Source organism: Sminthopsis crassicaudata, chromosome 4 (genome assembly GCF_048593235.1).
Source record: "Sminthopsis crassicaudata isolate SCR6 chromosome 4, ASM4859323v1, whole genome shotgun sequence".
NCBI classification, from domain to species: Eukaryota; Metazoa; Chordata; class Mammalia; order Dasyuromorphia; family Dasyuridae; genus Sminthopsis; species Sminthopsis crassicaudata.
This window is the reverse complement of record NC_133620.1, coordinates 69,881,508-69,900,409: the sequence shown is the minus strand read 5'-3', so window position 1 is coordinate 69,900,409 and position 18,902 is coordinate 69,881,508. Positions and strand designations below refer to the sequence as shown.

Genomic DNA, 18,902 nt, shown 5'->3' with positions numbered 1-18,902 from the left:
GAATGGCTTATAAAGCTCCTGGTATGGTCTAACAAAACTAAGGTACAGAAGACCTGAACTTTCCCCTCTTTCTGTGAACCCTGAGCTTCTACTTAATGGTGCCTGAGCTCATGTCAGCAGTATGATGTAGCAGCCAAATCACCTAGTCAGTATAGATTTGGCAGTTCACTAATATACAGTCCATTTTCACCATTTTCACCAGATTCTTGGTGAAAAATCTCTCCTAACCTGAATTCATGCAATTGTTCTGTTTTAACAACTAGAGCAAACCCTGGAATATAAAAAGAATAAATGAGATCTTGTCACTTGCTCACCCTGACACCTTGTTGAGATCATTTTGGATCTTAACTTTGTCATACAGTTCATTGCCTGCCCTTTCTTTAAGCTTCCTGTTGCTCACTCTTTTGATAAGAAAACCAACCATGTTTTCAGGGAAGACATCGAAAAAAATGGAGAACAAGACAGAGCAAATGACAGGTTCCTGAAGACTTCATTAAAGATAAAATGATAATAATAACAGCTGATATCTATATTGCTCTTTAAAAGGTGAAAAGCACTTTATGTAAATCGAATATGCAGGGTATCCCAAAAGACTTAGTGGTACTTTAACTTATTAAAGCTTAAAAGTTCACCAAACTATTTTAACTTAAAACTTTTGGAATACCCTGCTTACTATAACTACAATGCTATTCTATCACACACACAAAAAAAAAAAAAAATTAAGCTAGTCTCTCCTTGATTTATTTCCCAGCTCAATTGTTTTTTCCAATGAGCTATCACATATTCTTCTATTTTTCAATCTTCTGATTTTGTTTTGTTGGGATTTTTAAATACTTTTTGGAGTCATTAGCTTCTCCAGGCCCATTTCTCATTTTTAAGTAATTATTTTCTTCAATGAGCTTTTGTACATCTTTTTCTATTGGGTCAATTCTGCTTTTTAAGGAATTATTTTCAATACTATAGTTTTATACCTCTTTTACCATTTGTACAATTCTGGTTTTTAAGATATTTTCTCCTCGGGGTTTTTGTGCCTCTTCTATAAAACTATTCAGTGTCTTTTTATAATTTTTTTCCTTTGCCCTCATTTCCCTACCCAGTTTTCCCTCTAGCACAATGTAACTCAATCCTCCATCTATTTGAGAAACAATGCCTTTATCAGAAAAATTTGCTGTAAAAATTCTTTCTCCGTTTCCTACTTTCCTTCTAATTTTGATTCCATTGATTAACTTTAATTTCATATAATCAAAATCATCCATTTTACTTCCTATGATCCCTTTTATCTCTTCTTTGGTCATAAACTCTTCCCTTATCCATAGATCTGACAGGGAAATTTTCCATGCTCTCCTAATTTGTTTGTGCTAACACTTAGAAAATATTATCTTTAATTTACTATGTCCTTATTCCAGTAGTATAGTCTTTCTCCACTAGAATGTAATATCTATGAAGACAGGAGCCATCTTACTTGCTTATATTTGTATTCCTAGCACTTAGCACAGAGCCTGAAACATAGTAAGTGCTTGACAAATGTTTGTTCTGTCTACATACTTAAAAATTAAAGCAAGTTCTGCATAATGGATTTACAGTTTCATATTCCACCTTTTTCTATTCTATTCTGTATAGAGAAGTGCTCATCTTAATTTATATTAAATTCAAAATAAAAAACCATAGCAGTAAAAAATAAAAATGATTCTTGCAGTCTTTCCCTTTCCCTTTCCATCTAAAATAAATCAAATGGATACAATGTGTCCACCAAGAATAATGTTTTCATAAGGATTTCCAAACAGCAGATGAGGATAATTAGCTTGATGTCAGCATAGCTTAGATTTGTTCATATTGTGGATGTGACATTAAACACAAAACTACACATGCAGAAAACTGACACAGAAGTTGAGTGAGACCCTCACTCAACAGAGAAAAATCAGGAGACAGACAGACCAGAAGCAAGAGACAGATAGTTAACTCACAAAAGGATGTTCATATCAAGATTAGAGAGCATCATAGAATCTTTGATGATTATCACAATCATGACTATGTAGGCAATCAGAACATCAAGATCACCAACTCCCAGAAACTTTTCTCCAGGGCCTGGTTCATACCCTGATCTGTTCTTAAAACACTAACATTGAAAAAATGGGATTATGTGACTAATAAAGAACTAGACATTTAAAAAAAAGAATGATACTTCCTCTGATCATAATGACTCTCAAACCTAAAATAAAGATTATAAATATGAAGTAAAGCAATTTCAACTGTCTCTATGGTCTAGAATGTCAAGAACCCTAACACAGTAAAAATCTAATAAACTAATAGCACAGTAAACTAATCCATAACTCCTAATACATTCACACATCATTCTCTTCCCCACCACCCACATTCTGGTAGGACTACACAAGTCAACCCATGGACCTGTCATAGAACTCAGCTATACCCAATCTCCTCTTCTCCCAGTGCTTTGGAAAACCAAAAGTCAGAGGTTTCCTCTGGCTGATACTTCAATATTCTGTATTCCAACAGTACTCAGCTAGAGAAATGAGGAGCAAAGGGAACTGGGACAGGTTACTATGGTATACATAGATCCACCAGACTGTCTGAAGCAAAGGACCCATCATCCAGACAGAGATATCTTTATTCTCCCAGAAGTTAATTGGGAAGAGACTATGGCTTGTAAACATGAATTGTCAAAGGTGAAAGAAACTGAAATAGATTTGTAGTCTAGCCTCCAGGCACACCAATTTTTTTTTTTTAATTTAATGGGTAACAGTCAGAGAGAGCAGTTAGAGAATATAAAGGGAAAACATAAAGGGAAAAGACTGAAATTACCAAAGATTTCAGGAGGTTAAAGATCTTAAGCATTAGCATATAAATCAACTGGGAAAATAATAATAGAAGGGAATTTGATCTCCAAATCAACTAAAAGAATCTAGATATCTATGAATAAATCTTGTGTGTGACAAGAAAACAAATCATTATTTGATGAGATCCATAGGATTCTTTGAATTCCCAAGAGATTATGTAATTGCAGAAAGATATACATACATGATTTAAAAGAAAAATAAGAAGTGAAATTAGAATTTGTTGTCTGTACAGCAGAAATAATTGGCAGAATAGAAAAACTTGAATCAACATGGAAAGTTTCATCAAAGAAACAAAAGAAAAAAAAGAGAATAGCTGATTAGAAATACAAATATCTAAAAGCAAAAATAAAATCTAGGAGAAGAAAAGCATAAAAGCAATAATATTCGAAAGAAACACGATCTCCAGGTAAGTAAAACATATTCTTCTCTAAGACAAGATGCATGGACAATACCACTTTAGAACTATAGGTATCCTATTACATGACAAGACAAAATACCTAAACATTGTAATACAAGAAATGATACAATTAAACTGCCAAGAAGCTCTGAACACAAAGAACAAAGTAACAATCAAAAGAACCCATAGATTACCTCCAGAAATTCAAGGCTGAAAACTCCAAGAGATAATGACTAAATTTAATAATTACATGTAACATAATAAATAAAAATAAGTGCCTGAAAAAAATTTACCACCCATCAAATGAGTCCAAAAAAGCAATAATGCAAATCATGCACACATATATTGTATCTAGGATATGCTATAACACATTTAGCATATATGGGAATACCTTCCATCTAGGGGAGGGGGTGGAGGGAAGGAGGGGAAAATTCAGAACAGAAGGGAGTGCAAGGGATAATGTAAAAATTTACCCATGTATATGTACTATCAAAAAAAGTTATAATTGTAAAATTAATTAAAATAAATAAAAAATTAAAATAAAAAATATATTTATAGATGTTCTTGTCTTTAAATTAATTTTATTTTTTATTGATTCCTCCCTATGCAGAAGTCTACCTTCCTATTAAGTAATTATAGTCAAACAAAACCAATCAGTACATTAGATATATTTAAAAAGATATGTCTCTTTCCTCATCTGTATCTCTGCTGGGAGGTGGGAGGGAAGCTCCATCATTAGGCTTCTGAAGTGATAACTGGTTATGGAATTTATCCTTTACGTTACACTGGTCATCGTGAAAATTGTTCTCCTAAACTGGGTGGATGCCCATCATCTGGGGAATGGCTGAATAAGTTATGGCATATGAATATTATAGAATAATATTGTTCTATAAGAAATGACTAACAGAATGATTTCAGAAAGCCCTGGAGAGACCATGAACCGATGCTAAGTGAAATGAGCAGAACCAGGAGATCATTGTACACAGCAACAACAAAATTATACAAAGATCAATTATGATTCAGGCCAGTTCCAGTGATTGTGTGATAAAGAGAGCCATCTACACCCAGAGAGAAAACTGCACATTTTCACTCTTTTTGTTGTTGTTTGCTTGCATTTTATTTTCTTTCTCATTTTTATTCCTTTTGGATCTGATTTGTCTTGTGCAGAACAATAATTGTATAAATCTGTATATGTATATATATATATATACATATATATGATTTATGATTTAACATGTTTAACATATATTGGATTACTTACCATCTAGGAGAGGGAGTGAAAAAAAAAAAAGAAAATCATTCTCCTAGTTTTGCTTATATCATTCTGCATCACATCACAAAAGCCTTCCCAATTTTCTCTCAATTTATCATTTCTTATATATAATATTATTACCATTATATTCACAGGCCCCAGTTTGTTCAGCCATTCCCCAACTGGTTGGATACCCACTCTGTTTCTGGTACTTTGTTCCTATAAAATGTGCTTGATAAAGATTTTTATATATACAAAACCTGTATCTCTGTCTTTAACCTCTCTGGGGTATATTGCAGGATCAAAGAGTATATACAAGTTATTGATTTGGGAGCACAATTCCAAACTTTTTTCTCCTCAAACATCCCAGGAGCTAGCACCCATGAGGTATCCCCTCAGGGTCACAATTTAGATCCCACAGCAGCAATTTCAAATCTGGCTATATATATATATATATATATATATATATATATATATATATCTCACCCCCACTGAAATCTCTATTTCTGTCCTTTATCTTTCAAAGATCTAATTCAAAGATTTCAGCTAATATCATCATATCTGAAATTCAACCCACTTAAACACTCCTAATAACAAAGTCAACCAGAAATTGTTCCAGTTCTGGAAATCCCTGTGAAAATATTTCCCTATTCCCTATATCCAAAAATTAATTAGCAATAGACGAGAAGGAAAGATAGGAATCCTAAACTAATAGGAATTCTAAGCTTGTAACTTATTCAAAAATCTTAAATTACCCAAGTATGTAACTAGTAAGTACAATAGATAGACTGCTGGTCTGGAGACTAGAAGACCCAATCTTTATAAACTTAGGCAATTTAATCTCTGTTTCAAGATAATCATAGCACCTTCCTTCCTCTTCCCCTTCCCCTCTCCCATGTTGTTGTGAGAATAAATTGAGATATTATTTAACAAGGTCTTAACATAGTACCTCATGCAAAATAGGTGCTATGTAAATATTAGCTATTACTCCTAAACAGATGATCCCAGATTCTCTACTTATTGTTCTGTATCTCAGCAAGCCTTTTCTCTTACAGTTAGTATAGAATTTCACATCCAAACACAAGCAGAACCTACACAGAGGAGCTATCCCTAGGAAAAAAAGAATTTCTTTTTTTAAATCCATCCCCTGTAATCTAATCACAGTCTCTCCCCAGTCTTCAAGTGTTTCAGCCTTTCTACCCCAATACTTTCTTCTTCTTTCTAAGTGATAGTGAAGCCATGCTTTTTTACAGCCTACTCCTACAGCTTCCCACCAGGACAATCAAGGACACCCAAGAGGGAATATTCCTCTGCTCCATCCTTCTCCTCTCCTTCCTCTTTTCTTCCTCTTTCCCCTTTGCCTTTTCCTCTTCTGCTTTTTATTTTTTCTCTTTCAAGTCCCTCCCTGACCCTTCAATAAGCGTCCTTTTCCCAGCTATGCTCTGAGTCATAGGAAAAACAAAAAAATGTTTACTGGATTTAATTGGCAGGCCACTCTGGATATGTTTATGATTGCTGACAGTGGAAACCCAAGAGTATATTCAGACTTTGGGCTGGTGTGCCACCTTGTGGCATTCCCTTGCAATCTTTCAAGATTGTGTGAGGAGAGCAATGTTTTCTCAGATCCATCTGTTGCTCCCAGAAGCCTGGCAGGAAATCCTAGAGGTGGTGATGGCTGCCATATGACTCTGGAAGAGAGGGACCATCCAAACTGTGAAGCATTCTATCCTCACACCCCAGGATTGGCTCTATGTCGATAAAGAAAGAACCTGAATCTGGTACTGAAGGCGAATAATTCATAGAATATTTTAGATAAAGAACCTACAGGATAATTTATCCCAACATGCCTATTTTACAGAAGAGGAAACTGAGACTCAGAGACATTAAGTGAATTGGTTACAAAGTGGATAGAGCCTAGACATGGAAGTCAGAAAACTCGTCTTCCTGAGTTCAAATCTGACCTCAGATACTTAACCCTGTTTGCTTCAATTCAGAAGAAAATAGCAAACCTCATTCTTTTATTTTTGCCGAGAAAAATCCAAAAAAGAGTCATAAAAAATCAGACACAAAATGAAATGGCTGAGTACCAAATAAGCACAGGAATACAGTCAGGAAGAGTCTGGAGTCAGGAAGACTGAATTCAAATCCAATCTCAGATTTTTACTAGCTATATGACCATTTAATATTTGTCTGTCTCAATTTCCTCAGTTGTAAAATAGCAGCTATCTCCCCAGTTACTGTAAAGATCAAATGTGTATTTGTAAACTATTTAGCAGTTTACAAAGTTGGGAAGTCTATTCCACATTCACTTGCTGGAGAATTGTCCTCAAATCAGTCCCATCTAGTCTCAACTCCAAGGTCTTTTGTCATTCCCTTGCTGATTTGGGCAAGAGAAAAATTGGATTTCACTCCAGACCTCATTCCACAGCACAATATAGGTAGACAAACCAAGATGCACAAATTCACTACCGATATATAATCATTGTCCCAGAGATAATTCCTACAAGAGAAATGTATATTGAGTCTTCCTCTCCTAATAAAATGGGGAAAGAGGACTGGGAGACCTGAATTTAGAACCAGATAGACTCTAAGAATCTACTGACTTGATGTTCAATGAAAGTTACTTCGTCTCTTGCATATCCAATTCCCCATCTGTAAAACATGAATCATGTCACCTGCCCTACTTAATTCACAAGTTAATTGTGAGAATAAAATGAGATCATGAGTATTAAAGTGCTTTGGAAAAATACAAAGCTCTATATGCAAAGTGGAGTTTGTTACTTCAAAATTTCTGATCTGACACATTAATAGCTATGAAGAGAAGACCCTGAAATGTCTATGTTAATCAGAATTTCAATGATAGCTGGGTAGATGTCAACATCAGCCAATTTACCCTGTATAGATCCAGAGTCAAGATTCTCAAGTCCTTAGCATAGAACCTGGTATATAGCAGATGCTTGATAAATGCTCATTCTCTCCTTCCCTCCATTCCCCTCACATAGCTAACAAAAATCAGAGTTAGAGACCTTTTGTCCAGGTTTTTTGATTGGGGGGATCCAATTATCTTTCCACATTCCATAAATAAGGAAACTCTTAGCAAAAGTTAGGCTATAGAATCTAGACATGAGAATATATTTATTGGAAAGTTTAAGTGCAATGAAATTTCTTCAGAGTTTTACTTTCCTTATACACATTCTTTCATTTACTGTCTCCATATCTTTGTACAAACTTCCCTGCATGTCTGAAATGAGTTCCATTCCTCTTGGAATACTCAATTTCCTCCATTACTCAGTTTAAGTAAAAAAGCCTTTACTGATCCCTCTTAATGTCTAGTGCCTTTTCACACTCACACATCAACCGTAATCTTGAACTTATTTTGTGCAGAAATACAATAGAATGTAGATTTTTGAGAGCAAAAACTATTTTTATTTTTCTTTATATCTCCAGCACTTAACATATCTAACAGATAGTAGGATCTTAATAAATGCTTGTTAATAGATCGATACTTCATAGTGTTTAAAACATAATATATTCCCCAGAAATTCACAGGAATAAATATTACTTGTATTCTGCAAAGCAAATAAAAACCAAGAGAATTCAAGGAACTTGTTTAGACCCATTCTGAAAGTGAAAGGATGGAATCATGGACCAATTTATCCTTATAGATCATGTGAGTTTGTTTAAAAGTTTCCTCCCCTTTTAGATGTATCTCTTTAAGAAGACAGACATTTTTGGCTTTCTTTACATACCTAGAACTTAGTACAATGCCCCACAATAGTAATGCTGCTTGTTAAAGGTAAAAGAATTCTTAGAGGTCACCAGTCTCTTTTTTCAACAAATCATTACCAAAAATCTGCTTATGTATTTATTTCCCATCATAAGAAAGAGCCTCATTACCTGAGCTTTTTCCCCCTTTGTTGGACAGTCCTAATTATTAGAAAATTACCCAAAATTGGCCTCCATACAATTCCAATCAATAAATAATCAATGGCTGTCCCCCAATACCTGAAATCCTTTTCTTCCTCATCTCTACCTTCTGTCTTTCCTGACTTCCTTTGAGTTCCATTTAAAACCTTATCTTCTACAAGAAATCTTTCCTGATTCCCCTCAATTCCAGAGCACTCTCTCCATTAATTACCTCCAATTTATCCTATCTTTATCTTGTTGGTACAAAACTATGTTATCTCAAACTATACAGTGAGCTCCTTGAGAGCAGAGGTTGTATTTGCATTTCTTTGTATCCCTAGCATAATACCTACTCTATAGTGGGTACTTAATAAATGGCTATGGACTGACCAGCTGATAAAGTTATATAACTATAACTAGACCATCACATGGTTAGATACCACAGAATAAGTGACAATACCTGGCCATGTATGTGTTATAAAAGACACTTGGATCTTTTCCATCCTTGTTAAGAGGAATACCAATTGCTCCTTTCAAACTAAGCCATTTTTAGCCTCAGTTCTTACCTAGCCTTTACTTATTGAATAGTCATTGCCTCAGATAAATCTTAAATAAATTAGGTCAAGGTCTCTCACTGCATCTGGGGCCATTGCCAGTCATCTTGACCTCACTTGAATACAATTCATTTGCTAGTCAAGATATCTTCCTGCTGATGTCCTTGGACCTCTTCAAGAACACAAGATAAACAACAGAGCATTACATTTACTCAGTACTTCACCCTCCACCAGGAAGGGATCCCTAATCTACTAGTTTGAGCAAGGGACTCCCTAGTTAGTAATTATCTTTAATTCCAATATAGAACTACAAGATTTAAAGCTAAAAGGGACTTAGACATCTCTTAGTCCAAACTCTATTACACACTAAGAAACTGAGACCCATAGAAGTCATTAGCCCAAGTTCATGTAGCTAATAAGTGTCAGTCAGAATTTGAACCCATGTCCTCTGACTACAAATCTACTGCTTTCCCCACCACACTAGTACCACTAATCATAATTATAACTATGAAAAACAACCAGGGTTTTATGCCCCAGGGTACCAAAATTTTGAAAATACAAAAATTTTAAATGACTCTTTTATGAAGAAGAAATTTGTAATATTTATATTTTGACAACATTTTCACTCCTCCAACACTGTAGAAATTAGTTAGCAAAAATAATTAAAGTTGGAAACTTACATATGGTATACTTCCTCTTCCTCCACAACCTACCCCTGCCACAGCTCCCATAGCAGGTGAATTATTTTTCATGACCCCTCAAGTGAACCCCCAACTATGGATTCCTCTGCAAGGGAGTAATGCAGAGTCTCCCACCTCAAGGTTGAACATGTTCCAGGCTATTTACCCTGAATGCTAAAATTGTTAGGTGTGGCTCCAGTCCCAATGGGGCAGTCATGTAATCTGTCAATGGATAGATTACATGGCTAGATAGATTACACATGGCTATGTGATCATCTATCTCCTTCTCTTGTTATACATGTCATCTATTAAGTATTTTGTATCATTTCTTGTACTAAGGTGTCAAAGTCAAATAGAAACAAAAACTTCTAAATAATATATAAGGATTTTTAAGTGTCTATTGACTTAGAAAACCACATATTAACATTATTTTTGCTTTATTGTATGATTGCTAAATGATGCAATGGATAGAATAATGACCTTAGAATCAGGAAAACTTGAGTTCAAATCCAGCGTCAGACACATACTAGCTGTGTGACCGTGGGCAAGCCACTTAACTCTGTTTGCCTCAGTTTCCTCATCTGTAAATGAGCTGAAGAAGGAAATGACAAACCGCTCCAGGATCTTTGTCAAAAACAAAAACAAATGGGATCATAGAGAATCTGGAAGGACTCAACAACAAAATGCTTTATTGTATTTTTTAATTTGTTTTGTTAAATATTTCCCAATTGCATTTTAATCTAGTTTGGGCTGTTCCCTGGAATATTATGCGCTATATATTTGACAGTTCTGTGATCTACTTATGCCCATCTTGTGGGAGTTTATTACTTTTTAAGTTACTTGAAATTTTGTGATCTGTATCCTGAAAAACAAAATCGTTAATCCTTTGTCTTCCCACAACCTAATGTTTGACTCAAATATGCCATCTTCAAAAGAAAGGAGTATGGGAAACACAATATTCCCCCAGAAAACTTCAGTCATGCTGCCATGTAGTTATCCCTTGTCCCTTTCCAACTTCTCTTTATGTGTTGTCTTCCTCCAATAAAAAGTAAAGTCCTTGAGGATAAGGACTAAGTAAAATGCTTTTATTTGTATTCCCCGCACAGTACTTGGCACATAATAAGTTCTTAATAAATGGTTTATTTCTCTATATACAATGGATTTAGTAAGGTAAGTTGAATTAAAGACAGTGACATTTACAGAAGCCATACTAGGAACAAAACACTAGAGAGAATTGATTTCTGAGTACAAGGGTATGAGACAGCAGAACTTAAGGAGACACTTAAGAAATCATCGTGTTCCACCTCCACAGAGTGGAAACTAAATCCCTTTTGGGGAAAAAAAATCATAATGTGCATTATATAGTCAATAAGCATTTTTATGTGATTTAGCTAAAAGACTATTATGTTTTTAACATCTATTTTAACAATTTTTTTTAATTTTGAGTTCCAAATTCTCTCTCTCTCCTGTCCCTCCACCATTTGAGAATATAAACAACATGATTTCAATTATTCATGTGAAATCATGCAAAAAACATTTCCATATTAGTCATGTTGCAAAGAAAAAAAAGCAAGAAAAATAAAGCTTTAAAATTAAATTTCATTCTGTACTCAGGGTTCAGAACTTGTCACTCAGTGGTAGATAACATTTTTTATGATTTTTTATGAGAATTGTGTCAGATCACTATACCGGTAAGAATAGCCAACCCTTTCACAATTGATCATCACTGCAATATTGCTGTTACTGTATACAATGATTCCTTGGTTCTTTTTACTTCATTCTGCAACAATTCATATAGGTCTTCGCAAGTTTTTCTGGAAACATACTGCTTATCATTTCTTATAGCACCATAGTATTCCATCACAATCATATACCCACAACTGTTTTAGCCATTCCCAAATTGATAAACATCCTCTCAATTTCTAAATCTTTGCTACCACAACAAGAGCTGCCATAAATATTTTTGTACTTATGGGTCTTTTTCTTGTTCTCTTTGAGATTCAGACCTAGTTGTAGTGCTGAATTAAAGAATGTACACCATTTTATAGCCCGTTGGGCATAGTTCCACACTGTTCTTGAGGATAGTTAGACCAGTTTATAATTGTATCAACAATGCATTAGCATACCTATTTTTGCATATCCCTTCTATCATTTAGCATTTTCTTGTTCTGTCTTGTTAGCCAATCTAATGGGTATGAGGTGGTACTTCAGAATTGTTTTAATTTGCATTTCTCTAATCAATAGTGATTTAGAAGATTTTTTATATCACTGGAAGTAGCTTTGATTTCTTCTTCTGAAAACTTCCTATTCATATCTTTTGACCATTATCAATTGAGGAGTGGCTCATATTTTTATAAATTTGGTTCAATTCATGAAAAATTAGGTTTTTATCAAGAAATTTGATATTAAAATTCCCAGTTTTCTGCTTTCCTTCTAATTTTGGTTCCATTAATAAATTTTAAATTTCATGTAATCAAAATTATCCATTATACTTTCTGTAGTCTTCTCTATCTCTTGTTTAGTCATAGGTCTGACAGGTAAAATATTTCATGCTCCCTAATTTACTTAGGATATCACCCTTTGTGTCTAAATCCTGGATCCATTTTGACCTTATCTTGGTATTTGGGGTGAGATGTTGCTCTATACTTAGTTTCTATCAAACTGTTTTCAGTTTTCTCCCTCCCTCCCTCCCTCCTTTCATCTCTCTCTCTCCCCCTGGAGTGTTTCACCCTTTAATATCCTTTAGTATCCTAATACTGACCCCCCATCCTCTCATTGTTGATTTCCTCCTGGCGTCTCCATTTTAGGGACTAGTCCAGCCTAGCCAAACAGCGTTCCCCTCTCAGCTGTGCCGACTTTCTAGACTTCAATACCATGTCTTAGCTACAATCTGAAACAATAACCTCCCTCAGTGTGTGGGGTCTACTTATCCTAAAATATTTATCATTTCCTCTTCTGTTGTCACTCTAGAATAGAGGTTCTTAAACTTTTCCCACTCTTTTTACCCAAGACTCCTTTTCATAAGAAATTTTTTATGCAATACCAGGTATATAGGTATATAAAATAGGTATACAAATCAAACATTTACTGAAGATAAGTCATAATTTTATAACCCACACATTCAGTTGCATAACACCATGTGGGGTTGTAGCCCACATTTTAAGCTTTGTTCAAAGGTTTTGCAATTGTCAATGCTGAAAAATTACCCTTGCATATATCTTGTTAATAAAAAGCTATAAAAAAACAAAAAAAAGAAGAAGCTTTGTTCTAGGATATACCTCTGCTATGCTTGCTCCCTTCTTCTATTATCAGATTCCTCCTGAGGTTTCCATTTAGGGGAAGAGCCCAGAACAACCAACCCTTTCCTACTTCAATAACATGACCTTTCAGTATACTTTCAATTTGTTGCAGTTCTTTTTTATATATGATCTCCCTCACTTAGGATGTAAGGTCCTTGAATCCAGGGACTTTCTTTTTGTTTGTATGTGTATTTTCAATGTTTCATATAGTACTTGGCACACAATAAGTCCTCAATAAATTCTTACTGTTTTGCCCTACCAGATCCTCCCAGTTAATAGTCTCTCCCTACTCAAAATACCCTATATTCAGGATCATATTGATATAGACCCACAGATGAAAGGGCCTCAGAAGCTGTCTAGTCAACCCTCTTGTTTTATAGATGAGGAAACTAAGATTCATGTTTGCCCAGGATATTAAGCATCAGAGAAGGAATTTGAATCCAGGTCCTTTAACTCCATAATCAGGACTCTTCCTGTACCTATCTATATATTGTATCCCCTTCACCCCACATATGAGGTCATGGAGAATAAGGAAAATTTCTTTTTTGTCTTTTGTATTCCTAGTTCCTAGCCTAGTACCTTGCTCATAAAAAATTCTTAACATATTTCTGTTGAGTCGATATATATTGAGTCCTAAACACAGAACCCAATCCTTGTGTTTGATCATAACTAGGAAGAAAGAAAAGGAGAGGAAGAGAAAAGAGAGAGAAGAGAAGGGCACAAGTCCAATGGAAAATAAACAGAAATGGTTGAACTTCTCCCAATTATACCCACAGAATGCCCCTTACCATTAGGATTAATGGGGAAACTATCCCTATGCTAACTCTTATTCCAATCCATTCAATACCTTCTCTTAGGAATTAGAAGGTGGCAATTGTAAGCCTCAAGGACCAAAATATCAATTGAACAAAAAAAAATTTAATATCTATGGGATTTCTGTGCAAGGATGTAAAAAGAGCCTGTTGAGAGAAAGCTCACTGAGTACTTTCTTAGAAACTGTAAATTATTCCTTCTCCTCCAGAAGGACCAGTGCAATTTTTGAAAACAGATATGATTTCATCTCCAGTTGAATGGCATTGATGCAGAGAAAAAATATGTGAATCTCCAATTGACAGCAAGAAGGAAAAGCCCCATGGATATGCACAACCTCTGACAGTCCTAAAGAAGAATTATATTAATTTCCTCTTAAGTGCCTTTCTCCCCTCTTTCCCAAGGGAGACCAGCTCACTCATACATCCCTAGGGAGGGCTCACTAGAGCCCCCTCACCCATCACTGACACTGTCAGCTATGCATAGGGGGTGGGGGTTGGAATCAAGGAGCAAGTTTCAGCCAGAAATGGGGGCACCAGAAACAAGGTATAAAGTATTCCTGGTTTCTCTTTGTGCAGCCTAAGAAGATGAAAATTCCCTGAAAGAGCTTTGGTAAGGCTAGAGTAAAGAAAACAGCTATCCCATTTTATTAGCTTTACTTTTGACTCTCCAGAATGCTCCACCTTCTCCACCTCCAACTCAGATATACCCCTTTTTTTCAAATCTTTTTTTGCGTGTTGTCTTCTCCCATTACAATGTAAGCTTCTTTAGGACAAGGATCATGTTTTTACTTATATTTATATAAACAGTGTTTAGCACAATCCCTGGCACATAATAAGTACTTTTTAAATGTTTCCTCTGTATACTTTAAAAGAAAAGCAAGCTATGGCATAAGAGATTTGTAGTTTCACATACATGTCCTTTTGTTAAATTATATATGTGTTCATTTTTGTTTATAGTTAAGTTCACAATAAAAAATTGAGAGAAGAAGGGGGAAAAGAGAGGAAATAAGAAGGGAGGGAAGAAAAGAGGAAGGAAGAAAGAAAGAAAAAAGGAAAAGAGGGAGGGAGGAAATAAGGGAGAAAGGAAAGAAGGAAGAGAAGGAGGGAGAGAGGAAGGGAAAGAAGGGAAGTAGAAAGAAGCAGAGAACTTCTGATTCAAAAGACCAATATTTATATCTTAACTATACCACTTACAAAATTATATGAACTTGAACAAATCCATTTAATCTCCTGAGTTTCAGTTTCTTGATCTGTAAATGAGGGGAAATAATTAGTAATAGTATGAGAAAAGTACTTTATAAACCATTATATAGATATGAATTATTATTAACAATATCATTCCTCAAAAGAAAGTTTTCATCAGCTCTTCTCATGTTATACTATATCAAAATTATACTCAATATTGCATGAGCAGTTAGAAGCAATAGTCTGAGCTCTTTTCCAAAGCAGGTCATTCTATTGGAAGAATGAGCCAGATGTTGGCCCAAATTATGCTACCAGAAATCTATTTTTTATTACTGCTATAGGTATACATGTACCTGTCTTTCATTAGTTTCTTCTAGCACTTACAGTCTACCCAATCCTTGCATGGATCAACAAGCTCTCTCTTTTCAGAGAACACTCATGGTTTGGAAGACAGAGTACTAGATTTGGAACCAACATACCTGCATCTAAATCTTCACTCTACTACCTTGATTATTCTGAAGGTCCTCTAACCTTCAAGTACCAGTCCCCTTAAATTTAAAATGAATTGGACTAGATGGCTCCTCAGTTCCAAGTTCTGGATCTATGGTCCTATAAAAAGATTGTTTTTACCTAAAATGTCTCACTATCACTGCACATATACCATCTTAACCCATAAAATCTAAAGCTAAAATTTGAAGTCCAAACCCCTTATTTCACAGATGAGAAAACTGAGGTTGAATTATAAGACACCTAAATCCAGACTTTATGCTTTCTGGCACAAAATTGAATCTAATATTTAAGGATTTTTGTATCATTCCTGCCTCACCCACTTTTCTGGCATCAAGGAATACATTCCTCAGGCTTCTATACTGATTCAATCAGAATAAAGAAATATTTTCTGGGGCAAGTAGGTGGTGCAGTGGATAGAGCACGAGCCCTTAAGTCAGGAGGACCTAAGTTCAAATCTGATCTCAGACACTTAAATTTTTCTAGCTATGTGACTCTGGGTAAGTCACTTAATCCCAATTGCCTCAGCAAAAAATTTTTTTTTCTAATTACTCCAAGGTACTCAGTACTGGGGTATACAAAGATAAAAATAGGCACATTCTTATTAAAATAATAACTTTTAAAGATCCAACTCACTTCCAGTTGATCAGTGAGGGACAGAAACAGCTACACCCAGAGAAGGAACACTGGGAAGTGAATGTAAATTGTTAGCACTACTGTCTATCTACCCAGGTTACTTATACCTTCGAAATCCAATACTTAACGTGCAACAAGAAAATTGGATTTACACACATATATTGTATCTAGGTTATACTGTAACACATTTAATATGTCATCTAGGGGAGGAAGTAGAGGGAGGGAGGGAGGGGAAATTTTGGAAAAATGAATACAAGGGATAATGTTATTAAAAAAAATAAAATTACTCATGCATATGTACTGTCAAAAAATTATAATTATAAAATTAATAAAAATAATAATAACTTTTATTATAAAAAAGCAAAGATAGTTTTTAATATTCACCTTGCAAAACCTTGTGTTCCACATTCTTCTCCATCTCTTTCCCTTCCCCCTCCCCTAGACAGCAAGTCAATTGCATTTTCTGCATCTATTGAGATGACCATATGATTTCTGTTAGTTTGATTATTAATATAGTCAATTATGCTAATAGTTTTCCTAGTATTGAACCAGCCCTGCATTCCTAGTATAAATTCCATTTAGTCATGGTATATGATCCTGGTGATAACCTACTGTAATTTCTTTGCTAATATTTTATTTAAGATTTTTGCATTGATATTCATTAGGAAAACTGGTCTATTTCCTCTATTTCTAGAATTTTAGAATTTGGTAAGACTTCTTCTTTCCCTATTTTTCCAAATAGTTTGCATAGTAGTGGAATTAAGTGTTCATTAAATGTTTGGTAGAATTCACTTGTAACTCCATATAGTCCTGGAAATATTTTCTCAGGGAATCTATTAATAGCTTGTTCAATTTATTTTTCTAAAATGAGATTATTTAAGTAATGTATTTCCTCTTCTACTAATCTGGGAAATCTACATTTTATAAGTATTCATCCATTTCACTTAGATTATCAAATTTATTGGCATACAATTGAGCAAAATAGCTCCTAATTATTGCTCTAATTTCCTCTTCATTTATGGAAAGTTCACTTTTTTCATTTGTGATACTAGGAATTTGATTTTCTTCTTTCCTTTTTCTAATCAAATTAACTAAAATTTTATCTATTGTTTTCATGAATACCAACTCTTAGTTTTGTCTATGAGTTTAATAGTTTTATTACTTTCAGTTTTATTAATGTCCCCTTTAATTTTCAGAATTTCAAATTTGGTATTTAATTGGGGTGTTTAATTAAACAAATTTAGTTTGTTCTTTTTCTAGCTTTTTTAGTTGAATGTCTAATTAATTGATCTTCTCTTTTTCTATTTTATTCAAGTAAGCATCTAGAGATATAAAATTTCCCCTAAAAACTGCTTTGGATACATTCCATAACTTTTGTTGTCTCGTTATTGTCATTCTCTTGGATGAAATGATAGATTGTTTCTATGATTTGTTGTTTCAGCCACTCATTCTTTAGGATTGGATTATTTAACTTCTAACTAATTTTTGATCTATTTTTCCCTGGCTCTTTATTACATAAGTTTTATTGCATCACGATCTCAAAAAGATGCATTTACTATTTCTGTCTTTTTGCATTTTGTTTTGAGGTAAAATAGGCACATTCTTGCTTTTAAGAAATCTGTATCACATTGCAGGATCCAATATAAGTAGGTTAGTAAACACAAGAGAATTTGTGGAAAGAGAAAAAACTAACAAGTGGGAGGCTCAGGGAAAAACTTTGAAGAGATAATACCCAATCTTTGAAGGAAGGTAGAGATTCTAAGTATTGAAGGTGAGGGAGGCTTGGGAAACATTTTATGTGTAGACTTAGAAGAAAGGATATTGAATTGGGAGAATGGTTTGGGTGCAATAAAAAATACATGAAGTAGATTTGAACTAAGTTTAGAAAGGCAGGTAGAAGTCAGACTTTAAGTGTCAGGTTAAAAGGGTTCTATTTTATCCTAAAACTAATAAGGAATTATGGAAATTTTCTGGACATAGGGGTGATGCAATCAGACATGTACCTTAGAAATATAAAAAAAAAAAATTGAGCTGGAGATGAGGGAAAAGCAAGATGAGTTGGAGGGGAAGAAAATTTAAATCAGAGAGAAAGGGGGATCAGGAGAGATAAAAACAGAAAGGCTGCAACAATCCAGGTAAGAAATAATGAGAGTTTGAACTAAAAGGTTTGTGCATGGATAAGGGGCAGGGCAGGTGAAAAAGATGTTGAGGTAAGATCAACAAGAATCACCAAATAATTAAATTTTTGGAATAAGAAAGAGGGAAGAGTCAAAAATGACTTTAAAGTTGCCAATCCATATACCTATATGTGTGGTGAAGCTCTCAGCAGCAACAGAGAGGTTTCAAAGAAGGATGTGTTGAGAGTTAGGGGGAAGGTAGATGACAATGTGGGACTGCAATTCAGGAAAGAGGTTGGGGTACAAATAGAAGTCTGGGAATCATCTTCACAGAGAATATCATGGAACTTATATCACCAAGAAGGACATAGAGAGATATGAAGTATCAGAAACATCCATATTCAATGTAGGAGATAAATGACAATTCATCAAAGGAGGTTAAAAAATGGTAGAAAGAGGATCAGAAAAGAGCCATATCATGGTAGCCAAGGGAAAAAAAAAAAAAAAAAGAGCAGAAGTGAGTGGTAAGCAGTGTCAAAGTCAAGGAAAGGTCAAATGAAATGAAGACCAAGAGAAGATCATTGGACTTAGCAGTTGGATGGTAGAGTCAGAAACCAGCTTACAAAAAGTTAAAATGTGATTAGAAGAGGGGAAAATAAAAGAAATGCTATTAAATGGGGAGATATTCAGAATGATAGCATG

At 34.6% G+C, this 18,902-nt stretch overlaps 1 non-coding gene across 1 annotated transcript; it reads right to left on the bottom strand.

The window, feature by feature from the left end:
- Positions 1–8,828: 8,828 nt before the first annotated feature.
- Positions 8,829–8,954, bottom strand: LOC141542086 (U6atac minor spliceosomal RNA). The gene has a single exon (XR_012482090.1). It is a non-coding gene; the product is annotated as a U6atac minor spliceosomal RNA (small nuclear RNA).
- Between the last annotated feature and the right edge of the window lie 9,948 nt (positions 8,955–18,902).